Source organism: Folsomia candida, unplaced genomic scaffold, assembly GCF_002217175.1.
Source record: "Folsomia candida strain VU population unplaced genomic scaffold, ASM221717v1 Fcan01_Sc011, whole genome shotgun sequence".
In the NCBI taxonomy this organism is placed as follows: Eukaryota; Metazoa; Arthropoda; class Collembola; order Entomobryomorpha; family Isotomidae; genus Folsomia; species Folsomia candida.
In genome coordinates this window covers 4,120,975-4,136,824 of record NW_019091203.1, presented here as the reverse complement: position 1 = coordinate 4,136,824, position 15,850 = coordinate 4,120,975, and positions in this window count along the sequence as shown.

Here is a 15,850-nt window from a genome sequence, read left to right as displayed (position 1 = left end):
CTATGCCCTTAAGAGGCACGTGGTCTCGCACGACCCGAATGCCAAAGTGAAATGTGAGGTGAGTATGTCAATTTATAAAATATTTTTCACTGTCACCCGACCACATTTTGCAATTTTGATTCTGTTTATAAGATTTGCGGGAATATTTTGAAACATCCCGCCGCCTTGGTCGTGCATGTGAGGAGCCGACACACCAGGAGGGCCCGACCCAGTTGCGATCTTTGTCCTTGCGTGTTTCGCGACTCTACCGCTTTACGCGATCACATTAACAACGTCCACAGCACGAGGGAACGACCTTGTTTTCCCTGTTTGTTTCCCAATTGTGGGAAAACCTATCGATACAAGTGCAGTGTTTTGCTCCACGTGAAAAATGAACACACCGAGAACCCGGCCAGATTTCCGTGCACCCTTTGCGGAAAAGAATTTAAAATCAGGGATCACCTTGAGCGTCACATTCTCACCCACACGACCGAGAAGCCCTACAAATGCGCCACTTGTGGGAGGAGTTTCGCGCAAATGGCAATCATGAAAAAGCACGAGGTAATATTCCATGGATACATATTTAGATGCGGCCACTCTAAGAATCCCGGTAACTAAGTTATTACCAGGCGAAGTATATATGTATGTGACTCTACCGCATGGTAATTAATGTGAGTGGTAGAAAGTAAGTTACAAACTAGTTATATTTTCAAACTTCGCGACTGGGGTTATTATCGTTTTGGTAGCAAAATGTCTACCACTCTGTAACAAATAGATTACCATGCGGTAGAGTCACATAGATACTACGCTTGGGAATAAATAAATTTAAAAAAATAAAACTAAGGCGAGAGGCGCTATTACAAACACGAAACAAGCCCTCCCACCAACACCCCCGTCTCGCCGTGGCCCCATTAATATTTTTATATCTGGGAGGGTGTAACCACAGTTTTATTTTTTGTAATTCTTTCCTGCATCATACAACAATTAAAGAAAACAATAATGGGGGATATATGCCAGCATGGGTGCATGTCATTTTCGTGATAATGTCATAAAATTGTCACACAAATGTCGGAAATCAAACTACGAAAGCTTAATTTAACTCGTTTACCAGAGCAGCTAGCTCAATTCCAAAATTTCTGAATGCAGATTTGGAATGTATTTAATTACATGATTGCCTACGTTAAACGCTGGTTTTAAGAAGTAAATATTTCATTTTTTTGTACGGCTGTTGATGAACAGAGTCCGGGTATATATTTCCCAAACTTTTTCAACAATATCAATGGATTTGAAACTTTAGGATCTTGGTTCTGGTAGGTAAAATAGATTTTCTTTAATCAAAAATATTTAATTAAAAAAATGTTTTTATACATATTTTGTCGATTTGATTAAACATTTTACACAAATATTTCGGGGTTTTTAAGAATATATCCGGACTGTTGATTAATGCTAGACTACATACTATATAAGTATTTACATAGTGGGGTCATAAGTTCTCGTGAATGCATTTCCGGTAATAAATCCCAAAGTATTAGAGCTATCTGTTCGAAATTTTTATGGATTAACAAGGTATTAATATTGTTTAGAAATCATAACTTCTTTGTCAAGATTTCGTCCACGGGCAATTAGACAAGACATAACTCGTGACGGCCACAGGTTGATCGTGGTACGCGCCAATTTTCGTGCAAAAAGTATTTCAGACTTTTCACCGTTGGCAAAAAATTTAATAGAAAAAAAGGCCAGATATTTGTTGTACAGAAGTCTGACATCCGTTTAAGTATGCGGAAGTCAATACGAAGTCATCACCGTGGTGTGCATGGGAGCAAGTTGGCTGGAGAAATGAAATCTCTGTTTTTTATCGCAAAGGGTACAAGTTGAAGCCAAGAATTATTTTCAGAGTGTCCTAAAGCCAAACGTTAATAACCTGAACCCTGGACCCTCCGAAAATCGACATTGGACCTTTCAACAAGACTCTGCTCCTGCGCAAGGTGCAAAATTGTCCAAAACTGGCTTCAGACGAATTTTCATGACTTTTTTTCATCCGTAGAACGGTGCTCAGTATCTGCAGACCTTAATCCCCTAAATTATGACTGGTGGTGAAAATTATAGGTACAAGTATGCTCTAAATTTCACCCAAGTGTGGAAGGGCTGAGGTCGCACTTACTGAAGATCTGGCGCTTTTCCCTGGAAATCCGTGCGTGCCGCGATCGAGCAGTTTTCGCCACGACTTATGTCTTGTGTACAAGCCCGTGGAGGAAATTGTGAAAACGAAGTTATGATTTCTAAACAAGATTAATACCTTGTTCATCCACAAAAATTTCTATCAGATAGCTCTAATACTTTGGGCTTTATCACCGGAAATGCATTCACGGGAACTTATGGTCGGACTATGTAAATTGAAATTAATGTAAGCACTGCAGATAATAGGTTTTAAAAGTGCAATGCAATATAAAATTGTAATATTTATCAATTTAAATGCAGTTTACAGTAGTAGTTAAAAGTTTAAATCATAAATTGCGGTTACACCCCCAGATATAAAAATATTAATGGGGCCACGATAAATTTTACTAAATTTTAACTACATTGCTGAAATCCCCTTGGCGAGCTGAGAAAATTGATATGTCACATGACCAGGTTTAAATTTATCCCTTGGATACCGATAGCCACACCCACAGGGGGTGTGGCATATTTAAATTTGAAATACGCCACTGAAATCTCCTTACCCGCCTGAGAAAAATGATATGTCGCATGGCGTGCATTGGTAAGGTATTGGCAGAAGCGCCGATAACCACACCCCATGTCGCCATGGGGTCTACGACAATGGAATGTCGTTCACATAGGGGGCCTTGGTAAGATTACGTGTATTGGCGACGTTGAATTTCGGAAACTACGGTGGGGGAAATTATTTTACTAAATTATGTGTGTTGATTTAACGGTTGACCACCCCCACAAGCACTCCAAACCAGGGGGTGCGGCCTACTAGTCGCTGAATATTTCCGCCAAGAATTTTCCCCCAGGTCCGTCAAATCCAGTCGTAAAATTTTAAAATGCGATAAAGAAGTGTTACTTGTTTTTTGACCTTGTGACCTGGATTTCGAGGGGGTGGGGCCGAATTTGAAAAATCTGAAAATATATATTTCTCCCCAAGGTCCAAGGTTTCCAAAACGGGCGCCATTTTGAAAATCCATCAAGAAATGACCGTGCAATTAATTTCGAAACTTTACATGTTATAGCTTATGGAGAGGTCGGCCATTTAGCTTTTTGGATTTATTAACATTGGCCGATGCTCAATACTTTTAAGATGCACCATAATGTGTTGTCGTTTTTGTAGTGTAACGTAACATGTGACATCCCCATCTTGTCCCGTGATGCATTCTGAGTATGGAATTCTGTCACATGTATTGCGCTGGGAGCATAGATCACCGACAATTCTGGGTGCTTCGATGCACGATCTGAGAAGAAATAAGTGGCTTGTACAGTAGGTTCCGTTTTTCCAATTTGAAACAGTTGGAAAAATTGTTTTCAGAGCAATACGAAAACAATCTTTCCCATTTCTACCAGTTTTTCCCACTGTTAGTTCCCTCGCGACATACTACTTCTAGAATGACTGGTAACACAATAAAGGGTGTTAATAAAGTCCGATCACATGCATTTTTTGGAGCGTGGTTGTTACAAATTCAGCTGGAACTTTTGAACCAGTGAAGTTATTTATTTCAAATTTTTACCATGAGAGGAACAACTAAACGTGTAAGTCATGAGCATCTTAGAGTTGAGATACAAACATTGCATCAGCAGGGGCTTAAACCTACAGAAATTGTGCAAAAATTGGGCTGCAGCCGCAGAACTGTTTGGAAATGGAAGAATACAAATTTTGTCCACGACAAAAAGCGACCAGAGCGACCCAGAAAGGTGTCACCTACCACAAAAAGAATGATTAAAAACAGACTTTGCAAGAAAACCGGTAGTTCATTACGTAATTGAGCAAGGGAGTTAAATGACTCAAAACGCTATAAAGAGAAGAAGAAGCAAATTAACTGTGTGACCGTGCAAAAATTTGTGAAAACTACGAAGTGGGGTCACACAGCTTACAAACTAACCAAAAAAACCTCTCATGTCACAAAAATATATCGATGACCGTCTGAAATTTGAAGAACTCCTTCAGAAAAGTGCCCATTTGAGTGAAAAAAGACTTGGTGAAGAATTGCGCAGTCACATCCTTTGGACTGACGAATCTATTATTGAACTATATCCAAAATTGAACCAACAAAATGTTCGTTACAGGACAGAAAACAAATCGGATGTACCATCAAGAGCGATCCCAAAATTCGGGCTTAAAGTTATGGTAGCGGGTGGATTTTGTGCACGTTGCGTGACCCCTCTACATATCATACCAAAAGGCCAATCAGTCAATGCAAAGCATTATATGGAAAAAATATTACCTATCTATTTCGATAGCATGGGGAACAAGGAAATATTTCCGAATGAAAGAAAAATAGTTTTCATGCAGGATGGTGCTATAGCCCATACAGCAAAAGCGAGTTTGAGTCTCATCAAGACGCAAGTTTCAACGGTCTGGAGCAAGGGGGTGTGGGCCGCTAACGGCCCAGATTTGAATCCCCTGAAGAACCAGTGGTCCATACTTAAGGAAAATGTATACAAAGAGCCACAACCCCGGACGAGGGAAGAGCTAGTAAAAAAAAGTTCAAGATGTATGGAATTCGATTTCCAGAGGCACGTTGGAAAAATTAGCACAGAGCCTTAAACAAAGAGTTGAGGGCATGGTTAAAGTAAATGGTAACAAGACCAAATACTAAGGTAAATATGTCGAACATTTTTTGTAAGTATCACGGGTAGTTTTTTTTATACTAGCCTTCACTTTTTTACAGGAAAAATGGGATCGGACTTTATTAACACCCTGTAGTATAGAATGAATAGGTTACATACCTCCCATCCTCATGAGGGTACGAATCACTCGCACACGCGCACTGATGCGCTTCGCCGCACACCCCCCCAGGAATATTGTCACATGGCGCGGCAATCGAGCATGGTTGGTCTAGTAGGACCGGTTTGGGGATGCATCTCTCCAAATCATGGCTGGGGTAATGTGGTGGATCATCAACGTGCATACTAATGCATTGACACGTATTTCGTGTAACTTTTTGCATACATAAGGTTTGAAATAAATATGTGCTGTTGACTGTCACATGTTCAGACCGAGGAAGTTAATAAAGTGCCATATAAAGGTATATGTATATCGCATATGTATATGCATGCCTACAGCCCAAAATGCATATGAAATAAATGTTTTGAAAAAAACAATAAAGTTTTTTTTAGTTAAGTTAAGTTTACTTTATTTCTCAACACCGGAGCAATAAAGCATTACGAATTTAAGACATTGTTTATACATAAGGAATTGAATAAAGTAATAATATGGTGGTTATATTTCAACATATTTTTAAAGATTTTTGAGCTGTCGAACTTCCAAAAATGTATGGAGACAAAAAGAATGACAATTTCGCAAAGCCAGTTTTTGTTTTGAAGAATATCAAGATTTGGGGGAATCTTGTAGCATTTCCTGTTACTAGAATCAAAATCGGCCGGAAATTTTCGTTTGGTCAGTGTTAGTGGGATATTCCGCGTAGTTGGCAGATGTTGGTTGGAAATATTGTTGAAGACGAGGTGATATCGACAAGGGGCGTCGGGCGATAGAATTGATGCCAAATTTATAATGGGCAATGCTGTCTTGGCTTCGATAAAAATAAAATTTACGGTGCAACCTAACGCGAGGAATAACGAAGAGATGTGAATTAATTCGGCCATTGTTGGCAATTATAAAATTTTTGTGGAAGGACAACGCGTGATTTGGGGGTCTGTATGGCCACGGATCTTTTTGCACTCGATTTGAGCTTAACTATTGTCTTCCTGGCCCACCTACTACCCGTGTAAGTCGAATGAAATAATAACCCCACTGGGGTATTCGATAGTTTTTTAACCAAAAATCTCAAAAGTAAATAAATAAATAAATTAAATAATCACGCAAATTTGGCCTACATTTAAATATTTTGCTTCCCCTATGAGATGATGGATTAGGAATGGATATTTTGTTGACCTTATGTTACATAGTAGCTTCATTTCCTTAATTGGTTGTATTCAGCGATTTGCAACCGTTTTGAAGAAATTATCCCGGATAGCTTAAAAAATCAGGGTGTCGAGATCTTCGGTTTTCTGGCCTCAAAAGTGGTTGAAGGTCATTTTTTCAACTGTACGTTATTGATTCATTATTACTCCATAATAATCTTCAAAATTAAAAAATAAAAGCCCGTGGTCATCCAGTTCCCAAAATCACTATAAGATTCAACAACAAAAACCTGTAAGAGGAAAGTATTTATCATACATACGTACATATGTCAAAAGATAGATAGGGAAATCTGGGGAATATACAGAGGTTCAGACATGTAATGTTTAATAAAAATTATTTATGGTCAAACGATTCGTTGTTTATGGGCGGATGAAATATTGTAAGTTTGATGAAAGTCACTGGCTATGTTAGGACAAAATGTCTGAATCATTTGAGTAAATGGATGTATTTATCACTTCGGAACCAATGTTGTCAAAATGAAAAATTTGGTAGTTGATGTATCGTCTGTTGTGTCGGATTTGACTTTGTGCAAAATAAATACCTAAATCAGCTGTCAACCTACAGTACAGAATAGCTTACATTTATTTAAAAGCTGAGACACTAGTCCCGTCAAAACTTTTGGCATTAATAACTAGGTGGCTTGGACATATTTTAATCATCATGATTGAACAGTGTTGAAAATGTATAAAACTAGTTTGGGCTTTCTACGTACATATTTATGCAGGTGAGCGTGTCATAAGAACGAAAAAGTTCGTGTTCGGTTTCATTGAATAATTTATTGAATGTACGATTCGTTGATGAAAAAGCTACAGAGCTGAATTTGAAACCAAGCTTGATGATCTAAATGATAAATCTGTATGGATATTTATACCGTGTCCCATGGAAAGTTAGACAATGATCCTTGACCTGTGGAGTTCGACCGGGTTGGAATATTTTTATACAGTCTTCAGTGCAGGGTAGGTGGTAGTTATACCAACCAGTTTTTGTCGCGGAGGATTGATCACATCCCCTTCTAGCCCTCCAATTCGAATTTCCGTAACAACCCTCGAATTTGCGATTTTCACTCGCTTTCCAAATGGTCTTGCTGATTTTTTGCCGTTAGCATTTGAATACTTCAAGCTTTTTCGCACTGCGGTTTAGGTTAGAGTATATAGTTTTGCAAAAGGCTTAAAACTTTTCGATTGGTCGCAATTGAGAGGCATTTGAGGGGTTGTCTTTTTAAAGGACAAAATCGATTCCTTCAGCCCGTAAGTGCGCGATACAAACTTTAGCGTAATGGGAGGTTGCGAGGTCCGGCCAAAATAAAATTTCATTCAGATTACGTAGTTTACTTGTCCAAAGCTGTGACCGCTTCAAAAATTCGTTTTTGTTAACTTTTGTATTTATGGTACCTTTTCAAGTATAAGGTGGCGAAATGTCGCCAAAACTGTCCGGCCACAGCAAAACTCGGAATTTCACAAGGAGTTTGGTTTTCACTCCATATTCACGTTGATATCCACATCCGAGGGGTTGGCGGAGTGAAAAAATGTCTATCCCGGTGTCTCTGAGAGATCAAATTTGCCGTAATTCTCGTCATAAATATCGATAATTTTTAATGACATTTATCGACACTCTTTTTTATAATATTTTTGCACTCTGCTTTTTTGATTGTTAACGCCCTTTGGGAGACTTTGTTTAATTTTTTTCGTAATGCTCAGTTTATGAACTTTAATGTTGCGGAACAAACATTTTGAAATTAGCAGTACCCGAGCAGCGCCACGAATTTACGTGGAACAGTTAGTGCTTAAAATTGTTTCTATGTTATTCGAGTTTTGATGGGTAGCTATAATCAGAGGTGGCCTGGAAATTTTTAAAAATTGAACTTTTTGGCATCCTCATACTTCGAATTAGAAAGGTAGGTTGCCGTTTTGTGACAGCTTTCCGCGTTGAAGTACTGTTACGTCATGTTCGAGTCACGTCAAGTGTCAATTTTGTGGTTGTAAAAAACTCGATTCGCGAGTTTTTCACTCTGACCCCGATTTCTATTGAATTTCGTCGTTTTAATAAAAAATGCTTTACCCCTGCTGAAAGCCCTTGAAATTGCATTTCAAAAAACCAAGATAGCTAAGCAACAATCTCCACTAATTGCGCAGTACACTATATGAACCAACTGTCTAACGTAACCTGGGACATGCCTTATGTACTTATGAATACATATACACATAACGAACACAAGTTCCCCAAAGGATCGACACCCAAATTGCAACATTTTGTTAATTTTTCCAATGATTCAGCCGCAAGGCACTTATCGGGTCATGCGTGTCCACTATCTTTTTATGTATTTTGCATGAAAATCAAGTTGTCGAAATGTGAAAGGTTTCGTCTTTGGAACGACTAATAATTTTGATCGCCCAAGTAGGAATTTGATAATTACAATGCAGATTGAGCGACCGAAATAAAATTTTAATAGGAGTTAGGATTCCGTGAAACACAAAAAACAATCTTCAGTTCGTGGTCAAATTTGTTTAGGGAACGTCCATAAATCACGTGACCGATTTTTGGACAATTTTGACCCCCTCCCCCCCTTGGTGACCAATGGTGATAAATTCATTACCCCCCCCCCCCCCGCGGTCACGTGACAAGATACACATTAAACCTAAAGTACCATAAAACGCATGAAACCTATTTTTCGCCAAGTATGATTTCTTTGGCGGATCTTCTTTTCCCAAAAAGTTTTTTTCGCCAAACTGACCTATTCCCGACAGGACAACACAGGGCACAAATTAATCCAATTGTGAAATTAATTCTGTGCCTTTTAAAATCCGCAGTTAAATTAAATTTAAAAATTATTGAAAGAATTATTCAATACTAATGAGAAAGTAATTTGACATTCATGACATCTTAAGAACAACTGCATACACTTATTATCTGAAAGAATAATGGTACATAGTTCTATGAATGTGCACTGAAATTTGGAAGGGTGGTATGTATATGCAAACCCAAGATTGTAAAGTAAAAATTTAAAAATAAGCCGTATTAAGAATTTAGGATAAAAGAGGTTTACGATTAAGTATGTAAATACATAGTAGCAAGTTTATTTACAACCGAAAATAATAGAAAAACTTTTCGTGGTATGTAACGTGCCTGCCGACCATTACCCCCCCCCCTTAGTGATAAAAAGTGACAACTTTCAGACGCCTCCCCTTTGATCGATCACGTGATTTATGGACGCTCCCTTAATAAATTAGTGCATGCATGACAAATGTCTGACACAAACGCTTCATGCTTAAAAACATGGTACGTAACGCAATGTTTTTGATATACATACTCGCATGCATGGAATATATGTACATCTACCTATATATAAATTGGCCCGTTGAGTTATGTCTGAATAAATACATTGTGGAAAAATCAAATTTTTGTACGAAGCCGGGATGCTATTTGTATGTACTAATTCTGATCCGACTTTCTCTCAAAATATGTAAAAATATTCACGGCAGACGGTCTCCCATATTACCTGGACATATGTAGCTACACATATTGCAGGGTTTGAAATCCTCGGTTGTCACGAAACCTATGCTTTTAGGAAATTAGTCATCACCAAACTTAAAGTTCACCATTTCATGGCAGATATGAACATGAAAAATTAATTAGCTGCTAATATCAGAGAGTGTATGCTTATCGTCCAACCAGAGGTACAACCTAAGAAATCTGGTGATAGAATAATACCGCGTGGTACGACATGAATTACTTTTTTCAAGTGGTAATATGCGTCTGTCTGTGCATAACGCAAATTAAACTGTGGGCTTAAAGTTTCTGAAAAAAAATTAACTTCAAAACATAAGTAGTCAAAACTTTTTATTGCGTGTATAGAATATTATAATTTTTTGTACGATTATTAACTAATATTTAGAGTGTCCGCCACCAGCTTCCAACATTTGTTCAATGCGTGAATTGAATGACTGTGCCAAATTTTCCAAAACGGTAACCGGAATGCTTTCCCACTCATGTTGAAATCTTCTGAATAGCTCAGCGGTTGTGGTTGGATATGGCGGTTTGTACGCAGAATCCTTAACAATGGACCATAAATTCTCCAGAGGATTCAAATCTGGTGAATTTCCGGGCCACACCCCTTTCCCCCACACTGTCAAAGGGAGCGCCTCCAAAACTTTGGTGGTCACTTTTGCAGTGTGTGCTGGTGCTCCATCTTGCTGAAAGGTGACCTTCTGTTGTTGGGGGAATAAAGTTGGGTCCTTCATGGATTTAATGTAAAGTGGGAGGATCTTGTCTTTGTAGTATGCAGCGTTTACGGTACCTCCACTTACCATATGCAGCTTTGTAACTCCTTGAGCACAGAAGCCGCCAGCTACCATAACTTTTAGACCATGTTTTGGGGTCAATATTTTCGGGATTTTTTTCGGATCCGCTGTATAGTATCTTTGATTTTGTCTGTTACCAGTTGGTGACACCTCCAGCCAGGTTTCATCAGTGAAAAGAATGTGAGAGCGTTTTTGCTGCGCCCGTCTGTCGTCACCCAAATATCCCGTTCTCTTGACTGTTTCGCCGAATTTTAATCGGTCCTGAATATTTTTTTGAGTCAAAATCTGTTTCTTAGGTCTTTTGTAAGCCGTTTTGCCCCATTTTTGTTTTTTTACGTAATTTCGAACCGCAGCACGACTTATTTTCTTCCCCTTCTTTTGATACCTCGCCGACTCGTTCAGCTTCTTTAGTGTTTTCCTCACAGATCCACCAATTTTCTCCTTCAAATTTCTTGTTATTTGCGATTTTGAAGTGGGGGAGAGTTCTGTGGGTCGGCCTGACCTTTTTTTGTCCACCACGGTACGGCGACCTTCCCACAGTTTGACCGTATTGTAAGCAACTCCTAGTTTCCTCGAAATTTGGGAGGCACCATATCCCTCGCTCAATAGAGTTTGAATCTGCACCCTTTTCTCTTGTCGACTCCTCATATTGTTGGACAACAAGGGGAGAAAAAGTTTGTTTACACGACTCAGCTGGTTTCCGAATAATATTGATTTTTATGAGGCGAGCTCACCTGATTTCACTCTTTTCAGAAACTTTAAGCCCACAGTTTATGTACCTTCGGCATAGCATGGTAAACTTAATAGCTCGGTGGTAAACTTTTACCAAACCGGAAACCAGTTTTCACTAGTGTCCGTGTCTTTGCAACTTCCACACCTATATTTTTCAGGCGCATGTGTTCTAAACTTATTTACATGAAATTGCATATTTCACCAACGGGTAAAATGTTACTACCAATTAGCGGAAAATATAAATGCTGGCAAGAAATCTCTATAAAATTAGTCCTACTTTTTACTGACAATTCGACGGTGTGAGGTGGTTGTCGCCGATATCCACCGGAATAATTTTAAATTGTTCACGTTCAAAAGTAGGTGAACCCGTATTTTTTCATTTTTCTGAATGGGCATGTTTACGCCCTTGAAGGAATTTTGAAAAAAAAATTCAGCCAAAATTCGGATTTTTAAAAACGCTGTAAATTTTCGAATTTTAACCCGATTTCAAAAATGAAACCCAATTTGTGTTCCGAATTACATCCCTGAAAATATAAAAATTCATTTTTATTTTGTGGGTAACAGCAACTCGTTACCCGCGGCAACCCCATTTAGCTGAAATACATTTTTAAGATCATTAAACTTTTAAATTTTGAATAACAAGTTCATAGCATAATTTTCCGTCATTGGCGTTTAGGAACAGCATTTGAGTAACCCTATCGAGAAAAACGGATCCAGGGAGGAGTTTGAGAGCAGATGGTTAAACAGCGTGGACATAACCTAATCACAAAATTCCAAGGATATGTATTCGTCAACGGACCCTGGCTGTTATACAGGTCGATATATGTATTAATATCCCATCCTAACCTTGTACATGTTTGTTTCGCGTTGTCTGCCTCAAACGGACGCCAAAATTGTATGCACATTCGACTCCAGGTGTGAACCATAGCGACACAAAAAAAAACTTACAAAACTTGTACTTATTTAACTGCCTCGTTAAAAAATGCATTCCATACTTATCCTTTTGGCTCTAGTAATTAGAAACAGGTCTGGGTTGAGTAAGTTTGAATCGCATTTCCTCCTCGAAAATGAGGACGACAGGATGGAAAACATCTTGACCGATTCGTCTCGTCATAGTGTAAATTTTATACGAAATTTAAATCCTCCCCCAAATAGCACTCCCTTCGCGCAACACGCAAAGCATGTTAAAAGATCCCCTCGTCCAGAAATCCTATTCATTTCAAACCCGTCATTATTAAATTCCGCCAAATTTAGCACTTTCATCAACTTTAGAACCCAATACATCCTTGTCTTTCTCCATGACCCGTTGAGCTACGAGAAAAAGCTGTTCAATGCTATCGGGACATCCAAGATCATATTTATCTGTGATGATGAAATTTTCATTCCGTGCTTTCCCTGTCACGCTTTTAAATTTGTTAAGAGGGACATTTTTTCGTTAATTCAATTTGGCACCGTCAAAACGAGGTCAACCTGCAGAGAAATATTCTCCTCACCATCTTCAGCGGCCCGTATGTTTCTGATAGAACAGCTTCTTGTGGCCCGAGCCTGAGTAAATTCCCCAGCTTCGGGTGTTTCCCATACTGCGTGAGAAATATGTTAGGAACGGGATTTAATTTCACCACCGTTCGCAGGTCAAGTTTTGGCAAGTCTGGCATTAAAATCTTGTCCATCATAATGATTTTGATGAATTCTTATATTCTGGTTGCAGTGATCATGTTTACAATATGAGACCCGCAATGTTTTTCACCTTTACTACCAAGAAGTTTAGATTTTCCATAGTCACTCAATTTCCGAAAGTGGAAAGTAGTTTTAGTAATATTTTTACCCCATTTGATTACTGGACGTGGACCTTGATTTTACCTTTTTGCAGTTTAATAACTCTTGTAATTCAATTTAACCGGGATATGCGCAATCTCCCTAAAAACAAGGCAGAATATGGTGTCGTATTCCTCCGCGATTTAATGTCAATCACGTCAATTTTGGTGAGTCAGTACGGTAGATGTATTGTGAACTCGTTGCAAAAAAGGGGAAAAGTTGCTCCGATGATTTTAGTGTGGTTTTCGGGGTGCTACATTCTTATGAAAAATTTGTACCATGGATCAATCACGTCAAGTTTGATAGTTACACCTCTTCCCGTGGTTCCCAGATCTTTGGAAGATTTAATGAATTCTAGTCTCAAAATAATCACAAGCAGCACGGTTTACTGGTCAAGGGACGATTATAAACCCCATATAAAATATTTTGAATCCACTATGGTATCCAGGTGTATTTACATTTCGCCCACAGCGTATAATTTCACTGCGATTGTGGATAAAATTTCCAACAAGGAAATCTTGGCGACCAAAGACGCGGAAACTGCGACGGACAACACATTCGCAATTCTAGAGCCGGGCGATAACTTAGTCCGATTGACGTCATCGCTAAAAATAACCGAGAAGCGGTTGGTCATAAACAGCCGGGACGACGATACACCTCTAACGTATGGCACAATAACGTATGGCAGAAAGAATTTTATTTCAACCGCAATATCAAAATTTATCGTAAGATTGACAGAATCAGGTATATACGGGAGATGGAAAGCACTCGGGAGTATGGCACGACGGCTAAACAATATGCGAGATTTTGGAGCAGATTTGAGAAAAAGGTTATTTTTAAAATTCAGTTCCAACTTTAAAGAGGGAAACGTTCAAAGGTCTAGTTCTCAGGGGGAAGCATTTCCCGCAATGTTTTATGTTCTCGCCTTATGTGGCACGATTATAGCGATGGCGGTTGTGCCTTTGTTGGTTGAGTGTCATTTTGGGGGTTGGTGGGCGGAGGTTGACGATTGGGTAGATTCAGAGGAGGAGGAGGAAGCAGAGGGACAGGGGGACATTGTCCTGTCATAAATTCCGGAAAATTTTATCTTACCCTTTTAATAAGCCCATCATCCTCACATCTCTCTAGATCAATTAGTTTATATCAGAGGTCAACGCCGACGGTTTACGCGGCGGCGGCGGCGTGAAAATGTATATTGGTCGGCGGCGGCGGCGCGCCGCGGCGGGGTGATCAAATATGTTAAGCGGCGCCTACATAAATTGCTAAACGTATATACGCTAAATAGGAAGGATCTGAAACACGCTAAATTAGCATTGCTAATAATCTAAAATCTGCAATATTTCTTGGAGAATATATCTTTTCACTAACAAGGGAAACCTCCGAGGTGCCGGTTGAATCCAGGGTTCCCACCTATACCAAAATGACCACAATATGCGATTTATGGCGTAAAGTGGTGAAATTTACGTGCAAAAATCACTTTTCGTCAATCTGTGACGATATTTATGACGAGCGTGTGAGCATGGGTATCATAGAGTTTCATCATGAGACGTCCGGCGCCCGATGCCTCGCACAAGTTGCTGACTGGCTGAACACATGGTCTGTATTCTCTTTTTCAGTTTTTCATGAAAACAAATCTTTCTCTATTTTCATTTGGTTTTTAAAATTCTTATGCACAATAAGACCTAAATAAAATTTGTGAGAATGTGTTGCAACTGGCTAAAGATAAATTTGGAATACACGGTAGGCCAACCACGACCTACAATTTAAACATTGCAAAGAAAGTGTTCTCATTTGTGGAAGACATTGTCAAAAATTCTGGGACTGATTTAGAAACTATAAGCACATTAGAATTTGATATGGACGGGGACATAGATACATATACAGATACATATAGTGAATTAGTGTGTGATAGTGATACTTTAAATAGTGATAGTTTTGATGTTGAACAGAACTCTGATAGCCTTTCTCAACAAGTGTCGCAAGAATGGGAGGAGGAACTGGTTGACGGTGTCGTTTTTACGTATCAGGAAATGGTGAACATTCTTCATTTTTACGATAATGTTAAAAAAAATAAATTCAACCAAACGAAAGGACGATTTAAGAAAATTAAACACAGCAAAACAATTACCAGATTGCGAGCATATGTAGAGAAGAAGAGCACAACATTTCAGAAATTCAAACAGGTGGAAAAATTTGTGCTTGAGCGATTTGAGAATGCGAGATCATCAATGATTCATGTTAATGAGATGGATTTAAGAAGATGGGCGATGTCAAAATCAAGGGAAATTGATTTAAAATTTAAGGCGAGTCCAAAATGGATAATGGACTTCAAAGTGAGAAACAGAATTGTTGGGCGAAAAATAACGAAGTATTTAACGATGGGTGAGCATCAAAATCTCGATAGAGTAGAAAACGAAGCATGCGAATTTGTGCAGACGCTAAATGAAAATCGGGTAGGAATTGAGGAAAAAAATATTTACAACTTTGATCAATCAGGCTTCACGTACGAATACACGCCAAGACGGACCCTTTCGCACAAGGGTGAAAAGGATACGCTCGGAATAGTTGTGTCTCAAAACGCCAAATCTCATTCATACACAATTATGCCTTTGTTATCAATGAGTGGAAAATTTTATGGGAAACTACTAGTATGTCTTCAGGAACCAAAAGGAGTATTGGGTCCTCGTGTCGCTGAAACTTTACGGGTTCCAGAGAACATATATTTAACAGTGTCAAAATCGGGAAAAATGGATAAACAGATGATGAAGCGATGGATCGATGATTGTGTTCAGCCTTTGATAAGCGATCAGCAAATAATGCTTATATACGACTCGTGGGCTGGGCAGGTCGACGAAGAAACGTATTCGTCCCTTGGCGAAAATTGCAGAAG